General features: G+C 37.0%; 1 pseudogene; it reads right to left on the reverse strand.

Moving 5' to 3' along the window:
• Positions 1-290: 290 nt before the first annotated feature.
• The window catches only part of LOC103265680, a 111,674-nt pseudogene continuing 96,914 nt past the window's right edge, over positions 291-15,050 (reverse strand).

A 15,050-nucleotide genomic window follows, 5' to 3' on the forward strand; every position in this document is an offset into this window, starting at 1 on the left:
GAAAGTGATTGGCAGTAGTGTAAACTATCAAGGGATGAAGGTGGGATTGGCAGTTGAGGGAAACTGCTAGGGGAGGGAGGAGCATACCTCATCAACAAGGGTACCTGCATAATCAATGTTTGTATAACTAATCCAGAATTGTACCCCACATCTTTATAATAAAAAATAAAACTAATAACAAATCTTACACAACCTTACATTTCAGTTTTTTTTCCTTATAAGGAGTGAGTTGTGTTCAGGGGAGTTAAATGCCTTGTAGACAAAAACAAAAAAACTGTACTATAACCAACTTATTCATCATCGTCATCTTCTTCATCTTCTTCGAATTCCTCTTCTTCTTCATCCTCTTCATCTTCCTCTTCTTCCTCTTCCTTCTTTTTCTTACTATTTTCAGTTGGGGACTTCCTTCTTGCTGAATCAGGCTTTCCTTTAGCTTGGTATGAAGTAAAATCCTTTTTGTATTTTCCCTTCAACTTTGCAGCATTCTTTTCATAAAGCTGCTTGTCTTCTGCAGCAGTGTTATTCCACATCTCTCCCAGCTTCCTTGAGACATCACCAATGGATAGGCTGGGATGTTCTTTGGTTTTGGGGTCGATACTCAGAACAGAACAAGAAAAAGTATGAAAGAGATCTCTTGGGTGCATTGGTATCCTTGAACTTTTTTTGTTTCTCCTTTAGGAGGTATATAGGTTTTCATTTCTCTTTCATAATGGGCCTTGTCTGCATTTGCCATATCTTCAAATTTTGCTTTCTCTTTAACACACATTGTCTTCCACCTCTCTGAGCACTTCTTAGAAAACTCCAAGAAGTTGACTGAAGTATCCGGGTGCTTCTTCTTGTACTCCTCCTGTCAAGTTTGCACAAAGAGTGCATATGTTGCCATTTTGCCTCTTGGCTTCTTAGGATTCCTTTGCCCATGTTTAGTTATTTTTCCTCTGCAAGGCACAGTCGCCCAGTGCTCATCCGGCTCTCACTTGCCCTGGTACTGTCTCTCTGTTGCTTTTTTGTAGGTGCTTTTTATCCAGTTGAGGAAATTCCTTCGATTCATATATTTGAGAACTTTTATTATGATACATATTTAATTTTGTCCAATTATTTTTATTCATTAAATGATGTGATCATGTAATTTTCTTCTTTAACCTCTTAACATAATGGATTACATGGATAGATTTTAAATCACCCATGCATCCCTGCAGTTAACCCCATTTGAACATGGTGTATAATTTTTAAAATATCCTGCTTAATTCTATGTTGTCAAGGATTTTAAAATTCATATTCATAATGTATATTGGTCTACGATTTTTTGCTTGGTTTGGTACTGCCATTTTTAAGTTTTTGCATCAGAGTAATATTAGATTTATAAAATAAATTGGGAAGAATTTATTATTCTTTCATTCTTTCATTTTATATATAAAATTGTATAGATGTGTTATTTTTTTCTTTGTGTGGTAGAATTCTCCAGTGAAGCTATTTAAACCTGGGAATTTCTATTTTGAGAGTTTTAACATTACAAATTTAGGGAGTGGTCCATTTTGTCTAGGTTGGCAGATTCATGTGTAGAGTTGTAGTATTCCCATATTATCCTTTTGATGTATGCAGAGTCTGTGGTTATATTCCCTGTTTTATTTCTGATATTGTTAATTTATGTCTTTTCTTCTTTTCTCTTTGCCAGTCTTGCTAGAGTTTTGTAAATATGATTGATCTTTTCAAAGAACCAGCTTTGTGTTTTATTGATGTTTTTCTATTGTTTTAATCTTTTCAATGTAATTGATTTGTGTCCTTGTCTTTATTGTTTTTCCTTCTGCTTGCTTTGGGGTTATTTTGCTTTCTATTTTTAGGTTTTTGGTGTGGGAGTTTGGGTTACTGATTTAAGACTTTTGTGCCATTTGACATGCCTGGATTTCTAGCTTTTTTTAGCTCCAAACTAAGGATTGCCTTATTACCACTGGATGGAAATAAGAATCCTGTTTCCTTACTGGCTTTCTTTGATACCATCTTGGTGGAGGTGTAGGGACTCCACTATATAGCTTTGCAAGGATGGAAGTCTTGGCTTCCCAGATGGCCTTTGCTTTTGTGGGTGGGAGCATGACCAGGCCACAGTTTCTTTCACGGTGTAACCAAGACAGCCTTAATGTTTTCCTCAACTAGACCAAACTTTAGACAGGCATTTTCCTGCCTCTAGACCCCTGACCTCCTGGTCCTTACAGCACTTACTTTAGAAAATTTGTAATACTTTTCTCTGCCTCTTTGAGATGTAAATATTTTAAAATCCCTTTATCAGTTTTACAATTCAAGAATGTCTTTCTGCAGGATCTGGAAACCATCTCTGAAATGTAAGCTTGGAGGCAGATAGAACACAGATTCCCCAGTCTCTGTGGAAAAGTAGAAGGAATGCGACTACCAAGGGCATCAATTGGCAAAAGCAGATGACCTAATTCCTAAGAAGAACGTTTGCAAACTCAGGAATAATTCAATGTGCTCCACACGTGCCACTGATCAGCCTTCCCTTAACATCCTCCAGTACTTTTCCACTAATTCACCCCAGCACTTAGGAACCCTTCTGCTTTTTAAGTGGAGTTGAGTTGAGCTTCACTCTTTTATTGCAATAGTATTGAATAACTGTGTAACTTTGTTCAGTGCAATTTTTCCTTTAATGAGTGAGAGTTTGAAGTGCAGTGATTACTGTCTTGCTTGGATGTCCCTTCCTGGTCTGTTGGCTGGACAGAGCAGGATTTTGTTGCGGCTTTTTGTGTCTGTACCTTTTAGCATCTCTGGATTTCTAGCTCCTTCAGTTTCAAACCTGTCATATATGAACCAAAAAGAAAAGCCAGGGAACTCACTACTATGTGGTTCCTTAAGTCTCATGTTCCTTAGTTTATCTGCCTACTTCTTTTCATATTTCAATGTCTTCTTTTGTTTGTTTTAGACATATTGTCCAGGGTTTTCAGTTGTCTCGGTCAATCCAGGCTACTATAACAGAATATCATAGAGTGAGTGTCTTAAACAACAGAAATTTATTTCTCACAGTTTTGAAGGCTGGGAAGTCTGAGATCAAGGTGTCAGCAGATTTGGTATCTGGTGAAGGTCTGATTCCTTATTTACAGATGGATGTCTTTTTGCTTTTTCTCACATGGCATAGAGCTGAGAAAGAACCAAGCTCGCTCATGTCTCTTCTCATAAAGGTACTAATCTACCATCATGACCTCATCTAATTCTAATTAACTCCCAAAGGCCCTACTTCTGGTACCATCTCAGGGTTCCAAATATGAATTTTTGGGGAGACAATCCATTGTTCTTGGAGAAATTGGGGGGGGAAACACACTTCTACTTCATTATTCCAGGAGTGAAATCTCTAATTCTTCATTTTTTAACATCTCATTTGTCCTTCAAATGGTTACTTGACTTCTTCAAACTCTTGGAAGCTGTCATTATGAGAGGAACTTTGTTCACATAAGTGATAACACATACAAACTTTTTTTTGCAATCATTCAAAAATTTATAGCACTTGACATTATATTTAAGGAATCAAACTGCTTTTCCTTATTTTTCACAGCTAAATGCAATGTTGAAATAAGTTATCATAATGGGAATGGGTTTAGAATTTAATCAAACTTTTCCATGTCAAGTATTTCAAAACAGTGACACTGCTATAATTTGTAGAGTATGTCCCTGTTATTCAGTCATCTGGAGGTTAGCACATGTGCTACAAAAAAAACAAACAAAAACAACAACAACAACAACAAACCCAACCAAACAAACAAAACACACAGACTTTAAGTGGACAGAAACAGCAGAAATACGATAAGACAGTTTCTCTGCTTCCTGGAGCTACTTTTCACAAAAGCCCCTGCCTGGCTTTTTCACCTTTTTCTCATCATCTCATCACCACACCTTGCGCTAGAATTGGGCACTTTGACCCAGATCTTCAGCAGTTCCTTATACATAGCTTCTAGATACCTAAGAGAAACACATTTGCCTTCGAATGTTGACATAGTTGCTAAAGTGGTAGAGGAACTCCTTGGCCACCTACAGCATGCCATGGTGGGTCATGCCAGGTGATGCTCACTGGATCTGCCAGCTTAGTGGGCTGGAGAGAACAGTCAGACACCACTCAGTTAAGGCCAGGTTCCCAGGAACCCTAAAGAAGCCTACTTATATATATGTAAAAACAAAGGTGACCCACCAGGAAGCCTCACAATCTCTGATAATTTCTGCCTCTGTGAAGGCTGGGTGATCGATATCTCATGGCACACCTGCAACCCACTTACTGCAAACCAGTTGGGAAGCTTTGCCTTAAATGCAGAGATTACAACTTCTCTCCTTATTCTTCTCTCTACCTCCTACCACAGTACCAGGGATCTGGTAGCAATTAGTGTCATAACAAATGGTCATTAAATCGATTTACAACAGAGTGAATGTAGTCACCTCCATATTTTCTATGCCTTAGATAGGTAGTTTTAACCTTTGATTATTTCTAAAAGTCGCCCAATAAAAATAAACTGTTGTGATTGGAATAGGTTTTTTTTTAAAGGTAGATAACAATCTTCCTCTTTGCCAAGTTGTAAAACAACCATATTCAGGAAGGAATGGAAATAATACCACAATTACCAGAGCAATATATTTCAGCTTTAGTAATACAGAGAGCATAGATTCCATCTCAATACTTAAAGTGAGAGGTACTTTGAAATTTCTCTACTGTGCACAGATGTATTCTGCAGTTGGAAACATCAAACACTAAGCTGACAGCTAACATCACAGATGTTTCAAAACAAACAAAAGGCAAATGTGATTTGATTATTTGTTTATTTCTGAAAGTTCTAAGAACAATGCACTGACACTTCATGTGGCTAACCGAGAAAATAAAAGATACTACGTATGCACCATTTCCTATCTCAAATGGGCACATTTTCTATCACGCTTGTTTTCTTTTGTGACTGCTCTACATTTCCTTGAAATATATTCCCAGTCTGTTCTTTTAAAGCTGGTATTTCTTAAAAAGCTCAGCTTCAAAAATGTCAAACATAATGAAAAATGAAAATCACAAAAGAGAAAGTTGTTCACAGCCACTCCCCTGGGGCTCCCTCATGTTTCTGGGTCACTATGCTGACTCTCCACGTGTTAGGAATAGCATCTGTAGTGTACTTAGCAGTAACCCCTTGTGATCAGGGTCAGAGTGGTCTCCAAATAAACAAAGCCAACCCTTTCCTTGAAGACAATGCCTCATCTGCTCGAAAATACTCCACAATATCTACCAAAGTCTTTCCAAAAGATCTCTTTTCAAAGTATATAAAAAAGAAAGCCCTCTGGAAAAATATAAAAGAACACTTGATTTTCATCACTTGGGGCTAGAGTAGATGAAGTATATGAAAGCAGAGACCTGCCCAGAAGCAAAGAGGGCTTGGGTGAACTACCATCCGCAGGAGGAGGGAATAAGCACAGGGGATCCAATGAACTGAAGACCTATAAGACTCAGTCGATGTAGAAGAGAAATGTAGACACAGATTCACAGAAGGTTGAACTAGAAAGGAACTTTAAAGATGATAAAATTTACTTCTATCTTTTAAAGATGGGACATCTGCTATAGAGATGAATAACCTTCACAAGTTTTAGCCCACAGATGTGTCCATGCTTGTATTATTAGCATTAATGTCACTGATTATCTTAGTTACAGTTGATTGACCATGTACTATTTGTGCCAAGCGCTGTGAGGAAGTGCTTACAATCTTAAATTCTGGAATTGAAGAGAATGAAGTTTGAATTCCAACTACGCTGTTTATTAACTATGTGACTATGGCTAGATTATGTAGTTGATATCTCTCAGATGCAGTTTCTTTATTTGCAGACTGTTTGAGACAACAGTAACTTTCTCATTGGTTGTGTTTACAACTAAATAGAGAATGTAGGTAAAAGGCTGAACACAGAAATAGGCATATTGTAAGTTTTAATTATTTATATAAACTGTAATGAAAATTCTTTTCATTTCCTACATGCTTCACAAACTGAAAAGGAAGACAATCATGTTCCTGACTTCTTAAATTCCTCAGTATTAAGCAATGGCAGTATTTGTGTAGAGCTATAAGTATATATACTAATATTGGACATGAATCCAATTAATACAATGCTTTAAATATTGAATATAACGAATATTAATATAGTATAATACATGTTCCACATATTTTGCATTCACCGAAACTTTTCCTAGCTTTAGAGAGTATTTTAGTTTCTACTGTAGACGTCTTGGTCTTGATATTGTAACAGACCCTATGGTATCTGTGTTTCTTCTAATTCTCAAAACCACACTGTGCAGTGATTTTATAAAAGGAGCCCACACAGAGAAGAAACACCAGGCAATCAAGTTAAGCCCAAACTCGTACTGCTTTCAATAAGTAGCCTAAATGGCCAGATGCCCTTCACAGCTTTTGAGAGGGCCATTCTGCCTGCCAGCTTTGTTCCAAACTGTTTCATTTGAAAACATCCATGGCACATCAATGAGCTGTTGGCATGCCTGAATATGATTCTGACAGTCAAAGGCTTAGATTTTTCCTCAGGTTTTTCTCAGCTGCCAGTTTGGTTTGTAATATCCTAGAGGAAAATGACCACTACTTCCTAACTGAATTGTGTGGTGAAATCCAGAAAGTGTACCATTAGGCTGTGCTGATTGATGAGTTTTATTTCAGTATGACTTACATGAACAGAAGGTGGGTATGCCAGGGACTGTGAAAGATCTGAGATTGTACCCTCTATGTAAGCTAACAAGTCAGTTTGCTACAGTTTCAGAGATGCTGAGCAGAAAACACAGACTCTTGGGTCATAGGCAAAGGACTATATTACTCATGGCATAGCAGGTGTCATGTTCACAGTGGCTGCTCTTGTCCTCGGAAAACCATAGAATGAGGCAGAGGTGGGCCTGGGTGGATGTTACACATGCAGTAGGTCTGTTTTACAACTGAAGAGTATGAACTTAGAAAAATACCCAGTCTTATAAGGGGTGGTGGTAGTATGCTAGCAAATCTGCCCAAATTTTGTCCCAGAGGCTTTTTGCTCAGGGATCAAATCCACCCTCTGTTTCAAAAGGAGACCTTATCTTTATTTTCCCAGACTGTTTGCTGTGCAAATATCTTTGAAGAGATTGTCCAGAATAAAAGTTTTCAGCACCTTTGCTCATAAAATGGGTGAAATACAGAGACCCAGGAAGAATTGTTTCACATCGGTGACTAATACAGTGTGGTTTTGTTATAGTACCTCATTTGTGCCCCCATCTATAGGATGAGATAGAGAGCTGAGAGAAGTTACTTCCAGTTTGTGCTTCACGAAGTGGGTTTTGGTGTAAGCTTTCATTTAAAGAAAGATTTCTATGGTTAAAACCAAACCAATCTAGCCAAAAGACAAAAACTCAAAACAAAACAAACATATAATATGACATTACTGTGGAGAAAGGAAATGAGCTATGGGTTAAGAAGCTTGTGTATTAGACTCTCACACTAATGTATGACAGTGAGCACATTGCTTAAGCACTAAGAACCTCAAATTTATGTATAAAATGGTGACAATAAGGTCTATCATGAAAAGTCATTGGGGAGTCTGAATAAAATAACATATTGGATTCTGACACATGGCCTAAAAAACAGTGCCTCTGTAGCAGACACTGTCAGTGCACTGTTCAGATATTTTCGAGTTGCTTTTACATATTTGATGCACTATCCACCACCTGCTACAGGTACTGCTGTGAAGGACTCACACAGCTTTCTCAGATAAATGCTCTTGGATAATTGAAGAGCCTTTCCTGAAGTTATGCCTCCCCGCTCCCTTGACCAATGGTTGATTATAGCGGATATTCAAAACTTTAGGTCCCTTGCATCAAGGCGAGAAAACCTCCATAGTGCAGTTTAACTCCAGAACTCCTAGCTAAGGTTGAAGTTAGACTTCACTTCAAGTCACATCTTTGTTTAGTTTCTTCTCCATCCTCATCTTTCATCCTTTCCTTCCTTACATGTCCCTCCTTGAGAAAAGTCCCTTAGTAAATCACTAATTTATAAATTAATAATGAACATAAGCCCTTACTCCATGTTCTGTTTTCAGGGAACTTTCCCTAAGATGATATTCAGTACTGTTCTCATGTTGTCATAGGTTCAATGGTGTTCAACTTTACTAGCGACATTAATATTCTGATTTCCGGCCGGGCTCGGTGGCTCAGCCTGTAATCCCAGCGCTTTGGAAGGCCGAGGTGAGCGGATTGCCTGAGCCCGCAGGTTCGAGACCCGCCTGGGCAACTTGACGAGACTTCATCTCTACAATAAATCAAAAGCTTAGCTGGGTGTGGTAGCGCGCACCTGTAGTTCCAGCTACTTGGAAGGCTGAGGTGGAAGGATCGCTGGAGCCCAGCAAGTCAAGGCTGCCATGGCCGGGAGCGGCCACTGCACTCCAGTCTGGGTGACAGAGTGAGACTCCAACTCAAAAAAAACCCCCAAAAACCCCCCAAACAAAAACAAAACAAAATAACAACAACAAAAAAAATATTCTGATTTCCTCTAGTGTATATCTCTAATCTCTCTTTATAATTCCAAAATGTTAGAGATGAAAGGCGTATCCCTTTCTCTGAACTCATTTAAAGCAAGAAGCATTTCTCCAACATAAATATATTGAAAGAGGTAAAATTATTTTAGCAGAGAAATTAGGAGGCATATAGTTTTTATTTTAAAATCTTATTTACTCAGGTCTGTAATTAGCATTTTAATCTGTAATCAGCACTGTATTTTATATTACATGTACACACATGCCAGTTCTGCTAGAATGTCTATTTTGAAAATGTGAATTTGTTCCAACATCATTGATGTATTGGGAACAATTTGAGCATGACGTGAATTTTGCGTTTACCAATGTTCAATTTTATCTCTGAGAAACATTAGTTAAATTCAGAAAAATACACTAAACTTGGACCTGAGTCATGATGGAATACAAGAAAATGTGTGCATGTGTGCATGCATGCACACACACCCCCTTGTCTTATTCCATTTTGTGCTGCTATAGCAGAACACCTGAGACAGGATAATTTATAATGAACAAAAATTTATTTCTTACAGTTTTGGAGGCTGGGAGGTCTCCAAATGTTAAGGGTCCTGTATCTGGTGAGGGTCTTCATGCTATGCCACCTTATGTCAGAAGGCAGAAGGGTAAGAGAACGTGCTAGAGAGCAAGAGGGAACCAAACTTTCTTTTATAACGATTCCACTCTTGCCATAACTAACCCACTGTCTTAACAATGACATTAATCCATTCTTAATTACAAACTTCATCACTTGTTATTAGGCCCACCTTCCACCACTGTTGCATTGGGGATTAAGTTTCCAATGCATGATATTTGGGGGACACATTCAAACCACAGCACCCCTGAAACAGCTGCCTTGGTTTGCTGTTTATGTTATCTTATAATGTTGTGTTCTGCTCTTATTTTGCATTTATGAACTTTTCTATAACAAAAAAAAGCAAAGAAATTAAACAAAACTCTCATTTAACATTCCAACCATGTTTAAGTGTCATGGGTCCAAATCACCAGCAATATATGCAAAAGGAAAGCTTTACATATTGAAAGAAATGAAAGAACATATGATATCTCCTGAGCAACAGGCTTAAAGGAATCCACATTGTGGACCATCAGAGACAATGCTATGAAAATAAAAGAAAAGCCTGTGACTTCCAGTACTGTGAAGTCAATAAGAACATGGCCTAAAGAGATAAAAGAAGTGGAAAGATTGTTAAGCATATGGATTGAAGACCAAAGAGAGGGGAAAATTCAGCAACAGCCTTTCTCACAATCAAAGAGAAAGTATTATCTGTATATGAAGACTTAAATGAAATCATCTAATCTAGCAAAAGTGGCTCTTTTTAGTGTAGTAGTGGCTGGTTTGAAAGTTTCAAACATTGCTACAATTTCCAGAGCTTTCCGCTATTGGGTAAAGCTGTGAGTGCAGATGGGAAAGCCACAAAAGGAATTTCTAATGCTGATACCAGAATTTAACTGAAGAAGGTATTCGCTGGGTTGAATTTTCAATTTTGACAAAATGGATACCTATTAAAAGTGTATGTTCCAAAGGACAAATGTTGCAAAGGTAAAGAAAAAAATGATACCCTAGGATTTAAGTCTGAAAAAGATTTCAAATTTGGATAACCTTCCACTGCTTCTCATAACTCACAAACTACAATCTATTTTTATTTCTTTTAAAAAAGCATTTTCATCTTATGCACTTATTTTAAAGTGACAAATACAATATATGTGTGTGTATACATATATTCCAAATCCAGATTTTATTTGTAAAAAATTGGGTGTTTAGTCTTACATGTTTAAACTTCAGTTACTTTCAAAGTTCTCTCTGTTTGTTGCAATACAGCTATAAAGACTCTTTTTTCATTGCTCAGAATTGTTTTCGAACTTGTCAATTTTGATGCCTTTTAATGATACTGTCGTTTTTTGTTTCACCTCTTTCACATTGGCAAAATATTTCCCTTTGAGGACTTTTTTCATTCAGGGAAACAAACAAGCAAAAAGTCACTCAGAACAAGATAAGGTGAATGGGAAGGGCAGAGCACAGGGGTCAGACCGTTTTTGGTTAAAAGCTGCTGAGCACTCAGTGTAGTATGAGCAAGTGTGCTCATAAATCACCCATCATGAAATGGGCAAAGGCGTTGAAAGAATCTTAAAAAAAAAAAAATCACTTAAGTCGAACTCAGCCTCTCACAACAGTGCTAGCTGGTACACCGATGCTGATGAGTTCTGAGAACACTTACCTAGTGGGGGACACCTGTACTACAAAGGACCTTCCCTCCAAAAAATAATTCTAGTAGTTTTTAGGTCCCCCTTTGTATATATAGTTGTCATGTACACATACTTTTTGAACTATGTATGCACTGTAATTACTAGGGGCTGGGGGGAAATGGTGAAGGTATGAAAAATTTTATTTATCTAGGAGGAATAAGTTCAAGAAATCTATTTTGCAACATGGTGGCTATAGTTAATGAAAATGTGTTGTATTCTTAAAAGTTGCAAAGAGTAAATTTTAACTATTTTCACCACCAAAATGATAAGCATGTGAACTACAATCATTCTTACAGCCACCTCCACAAATGGTTTATGTATTCATCGTCATTTAACATGGGTGAAACTATGCTATCATTTTTACTGGGTTCCTATCAGTTTTAATGCCATTTATAACTGTTTTGAACATTTTGTCCTTCCTTAACCCTATTGTGCGATTTTGCAAAGCATGGTGACACTTAGGAACACGTGTTACATATTTAGTGGTATATGTGTGTATATACCTTTCTTACTGTTCCCTCTGCTTGGAACATGCTTTCTTCCTTATTCTGCTACTTGAAGGTAAATCTTCAGATTTATCTCTGCTTCTCTAGAAAAGATTAATGTTTTTGGCTTACTGTCCATAGAGGAGATTCAGACACAAGGATTTGGAATGCATGTGGTTTACTTAGGATGTGATTCTATGAAAAACTTGTGGGAGGGGGCTATAGAGCATACCAAGAAGGGAAGGAATCCTATATACAGGGAGAATTAATGAGCAGGTTACTTACTTCTGTGGGCACACGGGGCTCAAGCCTGCTGAGGCCCTCTGAGAGATGGTGTAAAACATATTTCAGAGTTGTCCCACATGAGGACAATGAAACTGGGATATTTATCCTCCTTACTGCCATTTGTCATTGTCTGAGGGCTGCTCCCAAGGAAACTAATTTTCTGGCACTTCTTGTCTTCTCCACTCGTAGGCTGAGAGAAAGCTCTCAGATGGAAAGTCTCAGGTGTTTGCAGTAGAATGTGATTAGCATATAACGAAATGGTGATTGCCCCTGGGATATGGTATGTGTGTGTGTATGTGTGTGTGTGCATGCGTGTGTGGGGTGAGACAACAACATCTGCTACTCCTCTATTGATTTCCCTACCAAGGAAAAATATTCCTGTTATGTAATTCTTTGAATTAACATTGTTTTCTTTGTAACACCTTACCACATTGGTCATTTTTCATTCATCTGTGGAATTATTTGGTATATATTCGGGGGTATGCTGGAGTCAGCTCACTCTGGCTCACAAGAGCCAATAGTTCTGTGAACAATTAGCATCATGGTGACAACTTGAAATAGGCCATGGTGGGAGTATGTACAGCACAGAAATTGATAAACCTCATGAAATATTCTCTTCCTCTCCCATCCTCCACAACCTCCTGGAGAGCTGGTTGTTAACCATTTGCAGGCACAGCCACTGTGTGAGTCTGGCTTCTATCACTAGTGCATGAACACTTTCCTTTTCCTCCAAGCATAATAGACTGGATCCCTCCTATCACTAAACTGACTCATTGACTGGGTGGGATGACTGAGAATGCCTGCTTGGACTGTGAAGAATGTCTGCCAGAAACCACATTATGAATCTTAGCAGAGTGGATATTGACCTCCTCTTGGCAGTAATTAGGACACAAGAACTGCTTCAACTCAAGGCTACTAGGTCGTCAGTGGTCAGTAGAGAGGAGGGTATTTGTCATTCCAATTGCTTTGGGGAGAGGACGCTCATTCAGTACATCTTAATGCTGAATAATAATTTAACTCTAAGATTTCATAGAAGAAAGGAGAGGGCTATGTGTGCTTGAGATTGAACTTTCACTTCTAAAGAACATGCTTACTCTTGTTTTTAAGGTGTTATTATTTAGACTTTGCAAAACCAAATAAAAGCACAGAGACTGAACATTAGAACTGTTAAAGTTCCTTATGATTCTAAAATCTGTGATATCTGGCTAATAACTTCCACTGTCTTTTAAAATTGTAATGTTGAGATACATCATTTGGAATGAAGTGTCAGCAACAATAACAACCACCACCAAAATAATGTTACATTTAAGTCAGTGAACCAGTGAAAATAGGTATGTTGGGAAAATAAAATAATTTCTGGGGAAAAGCATCTGAGGTGTATGGATTCAAGTTGATTTGCTATAATTTGATACATTTGCACACTTCTGGTAACGAATTTCTTTGGGTCAAACTGACTAAGTGTCTGATTCTCACAGATAAGTGAAACTTGCTATAAAACAGGTAGTTTCTAACTCCAGTGACCTGCCAAAGATATTTACATTTAGAATGTGTGAACCTAGGATCAGACTATATATAAAGCTTTAAATTTCTTGCTTTGACTTCAAACATAGATAGCAACTTCTTATCAATACTTGAAATTTCTGAAAAATATCTCTATCCAGAAGGTTGCAGACATATGGATATCAGTTACTTGGCCGAAACCACAAAAGTCTCAATATCTCAAGTACAAATGTTTTCTGATCCAAATAGCTGTTGGTGGTCCCCATGTCTGCAAGTCAATGAACCAAGAACTCACAATTGTGACATGTAAATTGTCAAAGTTTCACTAGTAGGGCCATCATCGGCTTGAATAGAATGAGGCATTCATTTTTCTACTTCCAAATCAAGATCAGAATAAAAAACAATCTAGGCATGTTTACTTTTAATTTATTTTTAATCGGCTTCATTTTATCAGAAAATTATATCTAGAAAAAACTCATTGAATGATATCTAGAAGAAATGACATGAACACTTAATATTGTGTTGACATATTTTTAATGTAACATTTCAGCATGAATTTATGCTAGACCAATGAGATATTTTTATGAAGACGATGAGATTTAAAGTGCAAGGAAATAGGAAACTTTCTAATCTACATGAGGCAAAAATTAGCCTCAGGACTTATTTTGTAACCTTCCCACACTTTGCAGTTTCATTTTCTTACACAAATAATGTACAACAACTACAAACACAAATACATTTGAAATTTTGATAACATAATACGTTTCCAAGCATGATTTCAAATGACTTTTAACCATTCCTTTAAAATTTATACAGCTTTTGCTAATTTAACTTATTTATCCATGTATCCATTCATCTAACAATGATTGTCCATCTTGTGTGTATCAGCCCATGCTAACTAAATATCATTCAATATTATAGTCAGAGGATTTACAAGAGATTTACAATATCATACTCAGAAGATACATAAGTCAGATTCTATTTGCGTTGGATTTATAATCTGCACTATCTATATTAAATTTCATAATTTTAAATTGATTGTCATGTGATACACTCAAAAATATGCTTTCAGACATTATATCATAGTGGCAAAATCGTGGACAGTAGAATCAGATGTTTTGGGTTTAAATTCTAGTTCTGTCTCTTATTATCTCTACAAAATGTGCTTTTGTTTTCTTGTCTATAAAATGAGCATTTTGATAATAAAATTAAATGTGATGACTGTACTTATTTAGAATAGTTCCTAGCATATAGCAATCCTCATTATATAATTATTAACAGCTAACAAACATATAGTGCTTATGGGGTGCCTAACTAGAGAGGGAAATCTCTAAAACAAATACATATCTCACGTTCTAACAGGAAAACATACCCATCCATAAATAGCTGTTATATAAGAACATAAATAATATAGCAGATGAACATGCTGTATGTAGCAGGCGTCAGAGAAAAAAGCAGAATTTGGGCTGAGATCCAAAGCACAAGTCATAGTTCTCTAAAGAGAGACGGATGTGTGTTGTAAGCACATGTATGTTGTAAGGAACGTGTTCTAATTCAAGGAGGCATCTAGATACATGAAAAATTGTGTGTTTTACAGAAAATTAAAATGCACTCATAATGTATGCTTTGTATGTAGGAGGTATCTTTGTATTTAAAGATTATTGCCCCAGCGACAGAATAAAATATTTTGTAATGCTGTTGAAAGAACACTGTGTTGGCAATATAGAAAAGCAGATTTTCTTTACATCCACTATCCGTGAAACTTGAGAAAATTTCCCAAAGGGCTAAATGACCTCTAACGTCCTCTTACCTCCCCAGTTCTGCTTTTTCTTTTTAAACACTTTTGAGTTAAGTTTGCAGTTCACTGCAAACACTTGACAACTTCTATGCAAAATGAGTTTTCAGATCTATAAATACAATCTAGTGTGGATGCTAGGGAGAAAGATAAAAATGAATTTTGATGCTTGCTTT

Source organism: Carlito syrichta, unplaced genomic scaffold (genome assembly GCF_000164805.1).
Source record: "Carlito syrichta isolate Samal-C Ts95f unplaced genomic scaffold, Tarsius_syrichta-2.0.1 Scaffold306750, whole genome shotgun sequence".
Lineage (NCBI taxonomy): Eukaryota > Metazoa > Chordata > Mammalia > Primates > Tarsiidae > Carlito > Carlito syrichta.